General features: G+C 40.1%; 1 protein-coding gene across 5 annotated transcripts in view; it reads left to right on the top strand.

Annotated features, from left to right (window-relative positions):
* The window catches only part of LOC107373975 (transmembrane channel-like protein 3), a 296,837-nt gene that overhangs the window by 261,570 nt on the left and 21,728 nt on the right, over positions 1-13,539 (top strand). For 4 of the 5 annotated variants that reach the window (XM_070554581.1, XM_070554582.1, XM_070554583.1 and 1 more), the window contains one exon: positions 1-4,445. This exon is cut by the window's left edge and continues 4,206 nt beyond it. The exons of the other annotated variant lie outside the window; for it this stretch is intronic. The gene's annotated coding sequence lies outside the window, so the exon portion shown is untranslated. Of the gene's footprint in view, positions 4,446-13,539 lie in introns of those variants that run through there. 5 annotated transcript variants of the gene reach the window in all.

The following is a 13,539-nucleotide window of genomic DNA, read 5'->3' as shown; positions in this document are numbered from 1 at the left end:
AACGGGTAATAATGGCTCTTTGATGGGAACAGGTTGCCGACCCCTGGTTTAAGTGTTTCAATTTTTTTTATGAATTCGATTAAAAATAAAGGCGCCCGGCCCGGCCCGTGTCTGAGGTAATTACACAGTCGTTGGCCCGAAGCCCGACCCGAGGGCCTAGGGCTTCAGTGCAGGGCTCTAGTCTGATGCTCATTAATTATACAGAATTTTAGGCTTTTAATACACTTAAACAGAAGAGTGAGAAAAACATTCACCCCCCTCAGAGTTGTCATGAGTGTAAACTAGATCATTTAAACCAAGAACATGTTCTGGTACCAGGCTGTAAACATGTTTATTTCTGCTGTGAAATTGGTATTTTTAACATGGGAGTCAATGAGGATTTGCTCGCTTCTGACACCAGCCCCTAGTGGATGAGGGTGGAACTGCAATTTTTGGTACTTCCGGGTTGGGCCCAATTTTAGAGCCGCATTGTGGGGGCTTGGTTAGAACCCTGCAAAGACAAATGCAGCTGGAACCAGGTGTGTTAGGAGAGGTGTGTGACATGCTCAGTTTGAAGGTTAAAATCTGACAGAGATGGAAAGAGAGTGTGTGCTTACTCTGGATGAGATGGCAATCACTCCAGGCGTGCATCACTCCATCACAGACCCAACTGGGTTTTGCCACCACTAGGGGTTGTATGAACTAGTCGACTAGTCAACTTCACGGCTCTGTGGTGACTTTTTATGCCTGTCATCGACTAGTCGCTGTCACGTGATAATGACTGACAAGATGCAGTCCTCCAGCAGGTGATGAGCCCCTGCTCGTCGGGAGGCGGAGGCGACGCGCTGTGCCAGAGCGTTGGTACTGACACCGGCGGTAAAACGGACATTTAACCAAATTGTGACCTTTTCCCTCTTGCAATTTAACCTTCCCCTCACCCCCATCCTAACCTTAACCAGTTTGCACATGCAAAGCTCTGATCGTTGACACGCTTCAGACATCTGCGTCCTGAGCACGGCCAAATCAGGTGTCACCACCTCAAAAACAAATTAAACACGCGATCGTTCATGTCGGCTCATTTCCTTTTATGTTTTCTGTCTGTTATTTGTGCCTGATGTGTTTCGCTGCTGCGGAGCGAGGCGCATCACCTGCCACCTGGCATCCACTATCTCCGCTCCGCTCCGGCACGAGCTCCGCAGCAAAAACGGTCCCGTTGTAGTCGGCCAGCGAGCAGCGGCACTCCGCTGTTTTTGCGGTCGGTAGATCTTTTAGAACTGCAGTTTTTTTTAATCTTTTATTTCATTCACAATGTATAAAATAAACACAAACAAATACAACATACATTAACATATTGGGAAAAAACATTTGAATGAAAAGGAGCAGATAGAAGAAAAAATCTTATGATTTTTGCCCCTTTTTACGAAATAAAATTATCCGCCAAACAAACACAGTGTAACCTCAGTCACTTTCTAATATTTTCATGTCTAATCTTTGACATTATAATTCTCCTTTTCATAATTACTAAATACATTAGATTTTATACATTTTTTAAATATAGCAAGTGTAGTTGATTCTTTAAATTCCTTGTTAATGGCGTTCCACAATCTTACACCATTTACACAAATGTTACATTCCCTCACTTTGGTTCTGAATCTAGGTTTCTTAAAGACATCAGTTCCTCTTAACATGTACCCACTTACTCTCTTATGAAACATTTTCTGAATATTAGTTGGTAGATTACTCGTATTCGCTCTGTACATTATTTGCAATATTTTCCACTCTACCAAGTCAGGAAATTTCAGTATTTTGTATCTAATGAATAATTGATTAGTGTGATCTCTATAGTTACTGTTATTAATGATTCTCAATGCTCTTTTTTGCAAAATGAACAATGGTTGTGTAAAAGTTTTGCAAGTGGCTCCCCAAATTTCTAAACAATAAAATAAATATGGTTCAATCAGTGAGTGATACAATGTTAACAACCCCGACAAGTTTAGTAGAAACTTGACTCTATATAATACCCCTATGGCTTTGGCGATTTTCCCCTTTATATAACCTACATGTGATTTCCACGTGAGACTCTCATCGAACATGACTCCAAGAAATTTGGTTTCTTTAACCCTTTGAATTTCCATTCCATCTATCATTAAAGAGACATCACAGCTTCTTCTGTTATTAAACAGTATATAGTTTGTTTTGTTCAGGTTCAGTGACGGTCTATTTATATCAGACCATTTTTTAACTTTAATCAATTCACTGTTTATCACTTGAGTTACTTCATGTATATTTAATCCTGAATAAAACAATGTAGTATCATCCGCAAATAAAACTGTGCCAAGTAAATTCGACACATTTACCAGGTCATTAATAAACAATATGAACAGTTTAGGTCCGAGGACTGACCCTTGTGGCACACCATAATAAATATCATTTAATTCAGATTTAGCATTATTTATTTGAACAAACTGTTTTCTATTGCCTAAATAACTATTAACCCATTGATGCGCCACCCCTCTTATTCCATACCGGTGTAATTTAAGAAGTAACCTTGAATGATCAATGACATCAAATGCCTTTTTTAAGTCAATTAAAACACTAATGAAATGGTTTTTATTGTCAATTGCTGATGAAATTGTATCTACTAAATCCATAACTGCCATTGCTGTTGAATGTTTGGTCCTAAAGCCATACTGTTCATGATTTAAAATTGAATTTTCGTCAATGAATTTGTCCAACCTTAATGCAAACACTTTTTCTAATATTTTGGAGAACTGTGGAAGCAGTGACACTGGCCTGTAATAAGTGAAACTCTGTTCATCACCACTCTTAAATAATGGAACCACCTTGGCAATTTTCATTAAATCAGGGAAGACTCCTGTAGATAGTGACAGATTACAGATGTAAGTGAATGGTTCAATAACAGATTCAATTATAGCTTTTACAGTCACCATGTCCAGATCATCACAATCAGTGGATCTTTTGCTTCCCCAGTTTTTTACAGTGTTTCTTATTTCTTGTTGATCTACTTTGTCAAGCAGAATACTTTTGACATTTCTAGGTATTGTATTCATTGTATCGTGAATTATTGGTTTGCTTTCCACCAGACTCCTTCCTACATTTATAAAAAAAAATCATTGAATTCATTAGAAATTTCTTTAACTTCATAAATGTCTTTATTGTCCTTTACAAAGTAGTTTGGGAGTCTTGCATTTGTATTATCTCTGTTAATCACATTATTTATTATTCCCCATGTAGTCTTGATGTTTTCTTTGTTCTTATTCAATAGCTCACCATAGTACTCTTTCTTCTGTTTTCTAATTATTGTTACTAATTTATTTTTATATTTTTTATATCTGTCTTCGGCTTCCTTTGTTTGTAACTTTAAGAATCTCATATACAGACTATTTTTTTTGGCACATGCATTTTTAATTCCATTAGTCATCCATGGTTGGTTGTCCCTTTTACCTGTTATTTTAATTAATTTACAACTACTGTTAAACGATTTCAGCAGTATTTTCATGAAGGATGTATATGCATTGTTCACATCACTGACATAGACTTCCGTCCAGTTCTGCATTTTAAGATCTTTATTTAGGTCCTCCAGGGCTTTAACTGATTTATTTCTTTTATAATTAATAAAATTAGGTTTTATGATATTTTTATTCTTATTGTGATATTTAGACACTACGAAAATAGGTAAATGATCACTAATATCTGTCATCAATATCCCCGTTTTAACAACGTCCTCCTTTCTATTAGTGAATATATTATCAATTATTGTTGCACTTTGGGTTGTGATCCTGGTAGGTTTGTTTATCAAAGGAACCAAACCTAAACTATAGATCATATCAAAAAAATCACTTGATGTTCTCAGAGCCACAGGATGTTCTAAGTTAATGTTAAAGTCCCCACACATAAACAATGTTTTGTTTTTAATATGATCCACAAACTCATTTATTTTATCTGTAAATGACCTGATGCAAGAACCGGGTGCTCTATATACACAACTGATTATTATATTTTTTGATGTGTCATTGATAATTTCCACTGTTACCATTTCCATAACATTATCTTCCATCATAGTCATTTTCTTATCTAATTTACATTTTTTATTTTTATTTATTTATTTTTTTACCGTGTCCTGTCTGGCTGTGAAGCAAGCAGAATTGATGTCTGAATGCTGGTAACAAGCCTTACAGATTTATTCTCAGGTGGAGCATCAAAGCGTTTGCTTTTAATGTCACGCCTGATACTTAAAACTTTATTGTTATTGTTGTTGAATGCTTTGTAATTCCGACCAGACACGGAGACAGAGGTGAAAGAGAAAGGAAAAGAAAAGGTGGAGAGAGAGAGAGGGGGGGGGGGGGTCCACAAAAATAAACAATGAACAAGAGTCTGCTTCTAGACCTGCAGAAAAAGACAAAAAAAAAAGGACACAAAAAAGGGACACAACAACAATACAACAAGATCTACCTATCACTGCGTCAACTTGATGAAAAAAAAAAACAAAAAAAAAACAATATATTTATATATATATATATAAAATCAACATTGCTTAACTGAAGAATCACGATAATAAATCACAGTGCATTAAGTGCCCCCCATAGTCTTAAGACATGTGTTGAACGTGCCCAAGTCCATACTTATGAGAGCACCATGTGAGCACCTGTGTGTGTACACGCGCTTGTTTATTTAAGGTTTCTCTATAGGAGCGCCCAACAGAGAGTGTGAGGGACCACAGATCCGCCCCCCAAAGATGCGCAGGAGACGGGGGGAGCTCCAAGTCCCAGAGATCCAGGCGTTGCCCCAGAATGCAGGAACCCCAAGGAGACTGCAACCAGAAAGGTCCCCGCCCCCCTCGAGAGGCACAGAGGATCGCCCCGGGGGGCCACAACCAGCAGCCGGCAGAGTCCCGGGAGATATCAGCGGCAAGCCCACAGGCCCGGAATCTATCAGGCAGATGCCAAAATCTTAAACCCCCAGACCCGGTTGCCACGAACACTCAGGCAGACCATGGCACAAGCCCCCACACCAGGTGTGGCAGGGGGAGGGGGGACAAAGATCTATATCATCAAGAGAAGTTCCAGGAGAGGGGAGGACCCAAAGGCCCCACCTGACATATACAGTCATACACAAACACAGTCACACACTCCCTCCCTCATGCTCACACATGCACATACAACCCAAGACTTACAAAAAAGCACGCCAGACACCCACTCATGCTCCCCATACACACCCTATTCACTCTGGTCCCGGTACTGCTGCACATGGGGTACAACCATCACCGGTAACCAGAGTTTGACCCTTTCTGCTGGGGTGCTGATGAGCAGGCTCCCCCGCCCAACGCTGAGCACAGCAACCCACCACCCCAGACCCCAACCAGACGGCCAGATCTCCCTCCTAGCCTCCAGCCCCAGGAAGCCAAGCAACAACAGAGGTGGCTAAGACCCCTAGTCTCCCTCCGCCTGCTCCAATATAGTGTTGTGTGATCATGAGGTGTATTCCATGGCTGTGGTGAGTGGGCAGTGCGGGCATCATCCGGCATATGCCAGCTGATGAGAATTTACATTTTAAATCATTGTTAATGTACAGGGCAACACCACCACCCCTTTTATTTATTCTATTTACAAAATGAAGTTCATACCCTTCTATTTGTACTTCAGTCATCCTTTCATCATAAAGCCAAGTCTCAGTAATGGCAATGACTTTGAATTTACTTTTAAATTTACCTAAATAGTCCTTTATTGTTGACATCTTGGAAGATAATAAACAGACAGGACAGAAAAATAGTCAAATAAAAACAAGTTAGTTTTTGTACCTGGTGGTTGCAACAAACAGACACCATTGAAGGTCATCAGAAGTGATCAGAACCCACCATTCTGTTCTCCTCCTTTGAACTTCCCCATCCCTCAGAAATATTAGATTACATCACCAAATCCAAACCTTCCACCTGTCAACTGGACCCTATTCCAACTGTTTTAGTTAAATCGTGCCTTTCTTCTCTGCTCCCTTTTATAACGGCCATTATTCATTCCTCACTATCCTCTGGTACGGTCCCATCCCTATTCAAATCCGCTTCAGTCAGCCCTATTCTAAAAAAACCTGGTTTAGATCCCAATGATTTCAATAACCTCCGTCCCATTTCCCATCTTCCCTTCATTTCCAAAGTCCTTGAGAAAACTGTTGCATCTCAGCTCCATTCCCATCTCACCCGCAATAACCTTTATGAACAGTTTCAGTCTGGCTTCCGTCCCCACCACAGCACAGAAACAGCTCTCATCAAGATCACTAACGACCTACTCATTGCTGCTGATTCTGGTTTAATCTCTATTCTTATTCTCCTCGATCTGAGTGCGGCCGTTGACACCATTTCTCATCCCATCCTCCTTAATAGACTCTCTTCCTTAGGCATCACTCACACCCCCCTCCGCTGGTTTCAATCTTACCTTACTGGCCGCACTCAGTTCATCCAGTTAAAATCCTTTACCTCAGAACCCTCCCCAGTCAAGTCAGGTGTGCCCCAGGGCTCTGTCCTGGGGCCCCTCCTCTTCATAGTATATCTCCTCCCTATCGGCAAAATCTTCCGCAAATTCAATATCCAGTTTCACTGCTTTGCAGATGACACCCAGCTCTACATTTCCAGTAAGCCCAACTCAACTCTCCCACCATCCTCCCTTACACTCTGCCTCTCTGAAATTAAATCATGGTTCACCTCTAATTTCCTCAAACTCAACGGCAATAAAACTGAACTTCTTCTTGTTGGCACTAACTCCACCCTCTCAACATCTGACAGCTTTTCTTTAACTATTGACAGCACCACAGTCTCCCCCTCCCCTCAGGTCAAGAGTCTGGGTGTCATTCTTGACAGCTCACTTTCTTTTCAGGCTCACATTAATAACTTAATTCGGTCAGCATACTTCCATCTACGTTCCATAAACCGTCTCCGTCCCTCACTGACCCCTCACACTGCCGCCATTCTCGTCCACAGCCTCGTCACCTCCCGTATCGACTATTGCAATTCACTTCTTTATGGTCTCCCCAACAAACTCCTTCATAAACTGCAACTGGTCCAGAATTCAGCAGCCCGTATTATCACCAGAACCCCTTCCTTTCACCACATCACCCCGGTTCTCCAGCAGCTTCTCTGGCTCCCAGTTAAATTCAGGTCCATCTTCAAAATTCTCCTCCATACCTTCAAAGCAATCCACAACCTCTCTCCTCCATATATCTCAGACCTTATAAGTATTCACACCCCATCCCGTTCACTCAGATCTTCTTCTTCCATCCATCTTGCGGTTCCTTCTGCCCGTCTCGCTACCATGGGGAGCAGAGCTTTCAGCCGCTCTGCTCCCCGTCTCTGGAACTCACTTCCCCCAGACATCAGGAACTTCGACAGTTTTACCCTTTTCAAAACAAAACTCAAAACACACATGTTTAAATCTGCCTACAACCTCTGATTTTATTGAAATGTTTCTCTCTGTTTTTTTCTTCTTTGGGTTTTATTATTGTTTTATTGTATTTTATTACGTGTTTTGTGTAAAGTGACCTTGGGTGTCCTGAAAGGCGCTTTTAAATAAAATTTATTATTATTATTATTATTATTAAGTGAGGAACAGAAAATGAAATAATTATTTTAATGTTTAGAGCAGCAGGAACTCTGAGAGGCTGCAGGCACATCAGAGAGTTTGCGGCCGCTGCGCAGGGGGAGGGGGGAGAGGGCTGAAGCAGAAACTACCGTTGTTAAAAGAAATGTGTTTAACTTTGAAAATGTGAGCGCAATTTTAATTGTCAAAAACTCCAGTGAACCTACCGACCCCCCCGTGCCGCTTCAGATGTATGACGTCATCAACGACTAGTCGAAGTCGACTCGATTTTCATTACTTGACTGTCGACTTTAAAAAAATTAAGTCATGCAGGCCCTAGCCACCACCGTTGTTCCTGGTCAGCTCTCCGCTCAGCCACTATGAAAACATGAAGATGGACACAACACAGTTTAGCCCTTAATGGTTAAATAAGATCTTTGTTTTAGTAACTCTTTGACATTTATTTATTGATAGTTATGTTATTAATTCTTATTTCTTGTCATTCCTTAATAAAAAAAAAATGCAAATGCTGATATTATAAAGCAAGTGGAAATGAGCAGTTTTATGGAAAATGTCTCATTTTTAAAAGTTTTTGTTCGACTATTATTCTTGAATTATCTTAATTCTATTCTTATTACTTGAGTCCACAGAACAGAACAACATATCTTCTTATGTTCGTAATCCTGTTTGTCTCATGCTTCAGCAGTTCGCTGCAGTCAGTGTTATTAACTGAAAAATATTAAATAATTACTTGTCTTCACAATCACATTTTCTTTATTATTGGTCTCTCCATTTGTGCTTCCATTTCTGATGCATGTTCGAGTTGATGCAGCAACGTGTTGTACAAAAAATCTCAAATAGAACTAATAATGTAAAAAGTTCATCACCTATTTCAAACTGTGGGGAATATTTTTAAAACGTAGAATCAAACAAGCTGAAATAAACCGTCTACAGTCCGTCCTCCTGCTCACAGTCAACAAGCTGCACACAGTTAGCTCATTAAAGGTTATCTAGCTAAAACTGGCAACATAAAATATCATCGTTGGCTTATTTTGGTACGAAGCGGTTAGCTAATGCTTCACAATGCAACAAAATGATGACATTTCATCAACTTACCGGAGAAAATCCTTCCGAAACACCAAAAATTAACTACGGTCAATGCAGCAGCGGGGACCAGTGTTGCCAGATCCAAAATCCCACAATATCGTACAGAGAGGCCTAAATTATCGTTTTTCAGTACAAATGATCGTACATTATAAATTTGATAATAACGTTCTATAAACGACTTCTCACTCCAATATAATATAACAAAGAAGGTGTTTTATATTGCCCTGTTTAAATAAACATCTTTAAAACCAGTAATATAATGCCTATAAACGTGCAGAGTGTGTCGGCACCACTCCAACCTCCACGCATTGGCACGATATGCACATTTGCGCAGTCCTATTTATTTCATTTCTACATAGGTTAAACGCACGCGACAAAACATCACAGCAGTGGAATAACTGACCCAATAAATGACACAGCAGCCTACTCACCTAGTTGCTGATCTCGATCTCCTCATGTGATTCACTGTCTGTCGCAGCAGAATGCCTTTAATCACCTGTACTAAGTGGTCTGTGCTTCTCATTGCAATGTTGTGCTCGGCTAAAAAGCCACATAGCTTGATTTAAGCATTTTCACATCATTTTCAAACTTCTCTTTTTCATTAGTTTGTAGGAGACTTTTAAGTGTAGATGTCTGGTTTGGCGCAATGCATTTTACCCTTTCTTTGTGTTTAGCTCCCTTTGCGTGATTCTAGAGAACGGTGATTTCTGATACCATCTGGATGTTGCAGCAACGACAGAAAGCCTTGGTTTCGTTCCCCGTAACAGGTGCAAGCCATCCTTTGAAAATAGGGTCCAACTCCCACGCAGGACGATAAACTTGTGTCCGGTGTTGCTTTGCTTTACCTTCTTCCGTCCCTTCTCTGGTTTTTCTTTTAAGATTAGAAGCCATTGTCTCGTCGCTCTGTCCTCCTAGCTTAGACTTAACTCGGCGCGCTCGCGGGCAAACAGCAAAAACTGGCGGGCCACTGCCACATTATATAACCTTACAGTTTCTCGTGAGAGTAGGCCCGATCGATGTGATTGGGCGATTTATTGTACAGATCCAGAGTCAGTTTTTGTAATAGACACAATAGCATAAATCTGTAAGCACTGAGGTGAAATCTGACTTCAGAACAGTTTAAAATTATGTAATTGACTTGGGAAAGCCACAGCAAAAGACGGTGTTACTAGGTGCAATGTGAAATTATCGTACATTTGAGGATTTTTGAAACTATTGATCGTACATCGTACAGAGCCCAAAATTATGGTACAAATACGATAATTATCGTACATCTGGCAACACTGGCGGGGACTGATGGGAACTATTCGAAGCTACATGAACCACGTGACTTCCGCATTCCATTCTTTCCATAGAAGTCTATTGGAGTGTCTTTCTACAGCTCTGGGGAGGGCGGGCGCTCTATGTGATTGGCCAATCACAGAGCATGAAGACAGTCAGTTACCCAATGAGGATTTTCCTTCAGCACGATTACAGATATTTACGAGGTTTACTCGTTTCATGCTCGTTTTCGTCAAAAATGCTTTAGCCGTATCGGATACTCGTCTGAAACGAGTATCCGGCTCATCCCTATTTTTTACACACAAGGCTAGTTTTTTACCATTCGCTTTTTACCATTCGCTAACTGTGTTTTATGCAAAGCTAAAGCTAAATAAGTACAGCCGGGTCAGGAGAATGACTGGGTTGGTTACAAGTTGTTTTTTTTCCCACTTACCTAACTCTGGGAAATCTGTCAACAGACAATTTCTAATTTAGGTGAAAAATGCCCTTTAAGTCTTTGGTATGACCTGTCTTTGGTATGACCTGTCTTCTGTATGACCTGTCTTCTGTATGACCTGTCTTTGTTATGTAAAGGTTGGGTCACTAAAGGAGTAAAAACTGCTACAGATTTTTCCGATATTACATTTGAATGCCATTATCGGACGAGTCTTTAAGGAATTATGATTTCTCAAACTAAAATCCCTACTACTGCTGTTCTTGAAACATATCCTTAAAATAATGTTAGTAAGAAAATAGCTGTTGATGCCTTTAGGTTCAGTTATGATTAGTGAGAAGAATGCTAGACAAGAAGAATCCATTACGTATGTTGTTGCTTTGTAAAACAGGAATTAGGCTAGAAAAAGGTGTGCTTTTTGATTAAATGTTAAAATTGCCTGCCAACACCATAGTCATGTCATGTTTTGGCTCACAGATAAACAACAACATGAAGCTTTGTTTATATTGCCGTTATTTCCATATTTAGTGACACAGTTTAGCCCTGTATCCAAGTGCTCCACAAACGAAAACTAACATAATGAACCAAACATTACATAAAACAACAGCATTGCAATAAACCATGAAGTTTCAATAAAAGTGGAAGGTGACTAGTGATGATCTGGGATTATTAAAAACAATAAACTATAAATGTTAGGAGACTAGTGGTGGGGAGGGATTATGAAAAAGAGCCTAAATATTATAAACCAAACAGCACAACATTGGGTAGAGGTCTAAAAGTTGGGCAGCCCAGAATTCCTAAGTAATGAAAACCATGATCACGTTAATAGTGGAAAGTGACCAAACTGAGGCGGTAAAAGCTGGTACATAGAATAGAATAGAATAGAATAGATTTTATTGATCCCACAGTGGGGAAATCCAGCACCAACACTTAAAAGGATCATTTGAAGAAAAATAATAACAAGCGTATATTTGGCTTTAAAGGACTATGAACAAAAGTTTAGAGAGAAAAAGGACAGCAAGACACAGTTAAAAATAAAAGAAGTGAGGGATGAAATAGAGGAACTGTTGGGACATGAGGTAGAAAAGAAGCTATGTATGTAAAACAACAGTATTATGAAATTGGTCCCGAATCTACAAAACTACTGGCATGGAGGTTGCGTAAACAACAGGTACATACTGTGATGGACAGAAGACGGAAGCTGCCGGGCTCTGAGGGTGTGGTGATTGGACACCGGCTGGTCCTCGTTACGGATAACGAGGCCAGGGAGGATAAAAGGGTGACAGGTCTAACGAGAGGTGTGTGTGGTCGACCTGTCATTGTGGCACCGGACTTTGGAGGGTGGGGTCGTTCGCAGTCGGCTAGGGCTGCCGGCGACGAAGACAGTTAAGCAGGCGTACAGCGTTCCAGTGTTAGGAGGGAAGGCTGGTTGCCTTCTTTAGGTAGCGAGGGCTGGGCATAGTGGATGCCAAGACCACGCCGATATCTACCGCTACGGACTCAGGCAGTTGGACTCAGGTTGTGGACTTAGCGCCATCCTAGCAAGCTGCACCCCGGGGCGTTGGACGGCGTTGGAAGCTCAGACCCTGGGGAGGGGGGTCACAGTATCTGAGACAGCTAAGTACCGCTGCTTATGTTATTCAGGCTGGACAGTTGTGTTTTGTGATTGCTCATGCAATAAAGTGTATCTCTTTATAAGTCGTTGCCTACTGGTGGTGTTTTCAGGTTCTGTCTGGAGGGCAAGATATTCTGCCCGTGCGCCCACTGCTACTTACATTACAATACTGCCATTCACTAAATTAAAAACCCTATCACACAGAAGATAGTATCCAAACCAAAAGATATAGAACACATTTTTATAGAATACTACAAAAAACTTTATACAAAGGACAGCACTACTAACGATCAATTAGGTAAACATTTCTTGCCCTCATTGGTTTTACCCAGTATTGGTGACGTACAGAACAAAACAAAACAATCACAAAACAAATCACAACGGATGAAATAAATAAGGCAATTGACAGATTGAAGACAAATAAGACTCCGGGTAGTGATGGTTTTTCTGCAGAATGGTACCGGACTTTTCGAGATAAACTAAACCAGCTTTTGTAAGATTATTTTAATTGGACCATTAAGGAAGGTCAGATACCACCCTCTTGGAAGGAAGCTATTATTTTCTTGATACCTAAGGAAAATAAAGATAAAGACTGTAAATTATAGGCCAATATCAATTTTGAACAGAGATTACAAAATATATACCTCAATTATTGCTAAGCGACTAGAAATCTTTATAACAGACCTAACAGATGAGGACCAGTATGGGTTTATACCAGGAATACAAAGACAGGACAATATTAGAAGAACTATCCACATACTACTTAAAATTAAAAGAGATCAAATTAGTTCAGCCTTGATGCTGAAAATGCAGAGTAGATTGGGGGTTTCTCTATCAAACTTTGCAAAGACTCTGATTTAATGAAGACGCAGTTAAGATCAAGGCATTGTATCAGCACCCCACTGCTAGAATTAAGGTGAATGGTTCTTTGTCAAATCATTTTGAGCTAAGCAGAGGTTCAAGGCAGGGATGTTGTTTAAGTCCCACACTTTTTGCGTTGTATATAGAGCCATTGGCGCAGGCAATTCGACAAGAGGAAGGGTTGGAAGGGATTGTAATAGATGGAAATGAACACAAAATTGGCTTGTTCGTGGACGATGTTATGTTATACCTCAGTGAGTTGGATACATCTCTTCCTAGACCTTTGGACTTATTAGAAATGTTTAATCTTTATTCAGGTTACAAACTTAACATAGCAAAATCACAAATTATCCACTTCAACTATACACCGGGAAATTAGAAATAGATTAAATATAAACTGGAAAACAAAAGTAATAAAATGCTTGGGGATTAATTTGACTAAAAAACCAGAATTATTATATGCGGCTAATTATAATCTAGTTAACGATAACTTATGTAACGGAATGAAATGACGGTTTTCCACCTAAAAGTTATTTCCCCCCTCTCCTCAGCAAGAACTAGTCTGCATGAGCTATAGTTCAAGGTCTCATGCATCTGCTTCTAAACTGTTTTCCTTTCCAGCACAACAGAAGAATGAAGACAAAGGACTCTTTCTTTTTAATAAATCAAAGAACTCTGTT

Source organism: Nothobranchius furzeri, chromosome 9, assembly GCF_043380555.1.
Source record: "Nothobranchius furzeri strain GRZ-AD chromosome 9, NfurGRZ-RIMD1, whole genome shotgun sequence".
In the NCBI taxonomy this organism is placed as follows: Eukaryota; Metazoa; Chordata; class Actinopteri; order Cyprinodontiformes; family Nothobranchiidae; genus Nothobranchius; species Nothobranchius furzeri.
Note: the sequence above shows the minus strand (reverse complement) of the source record. Positions and strands in the feature narration are given on the sequence as shown.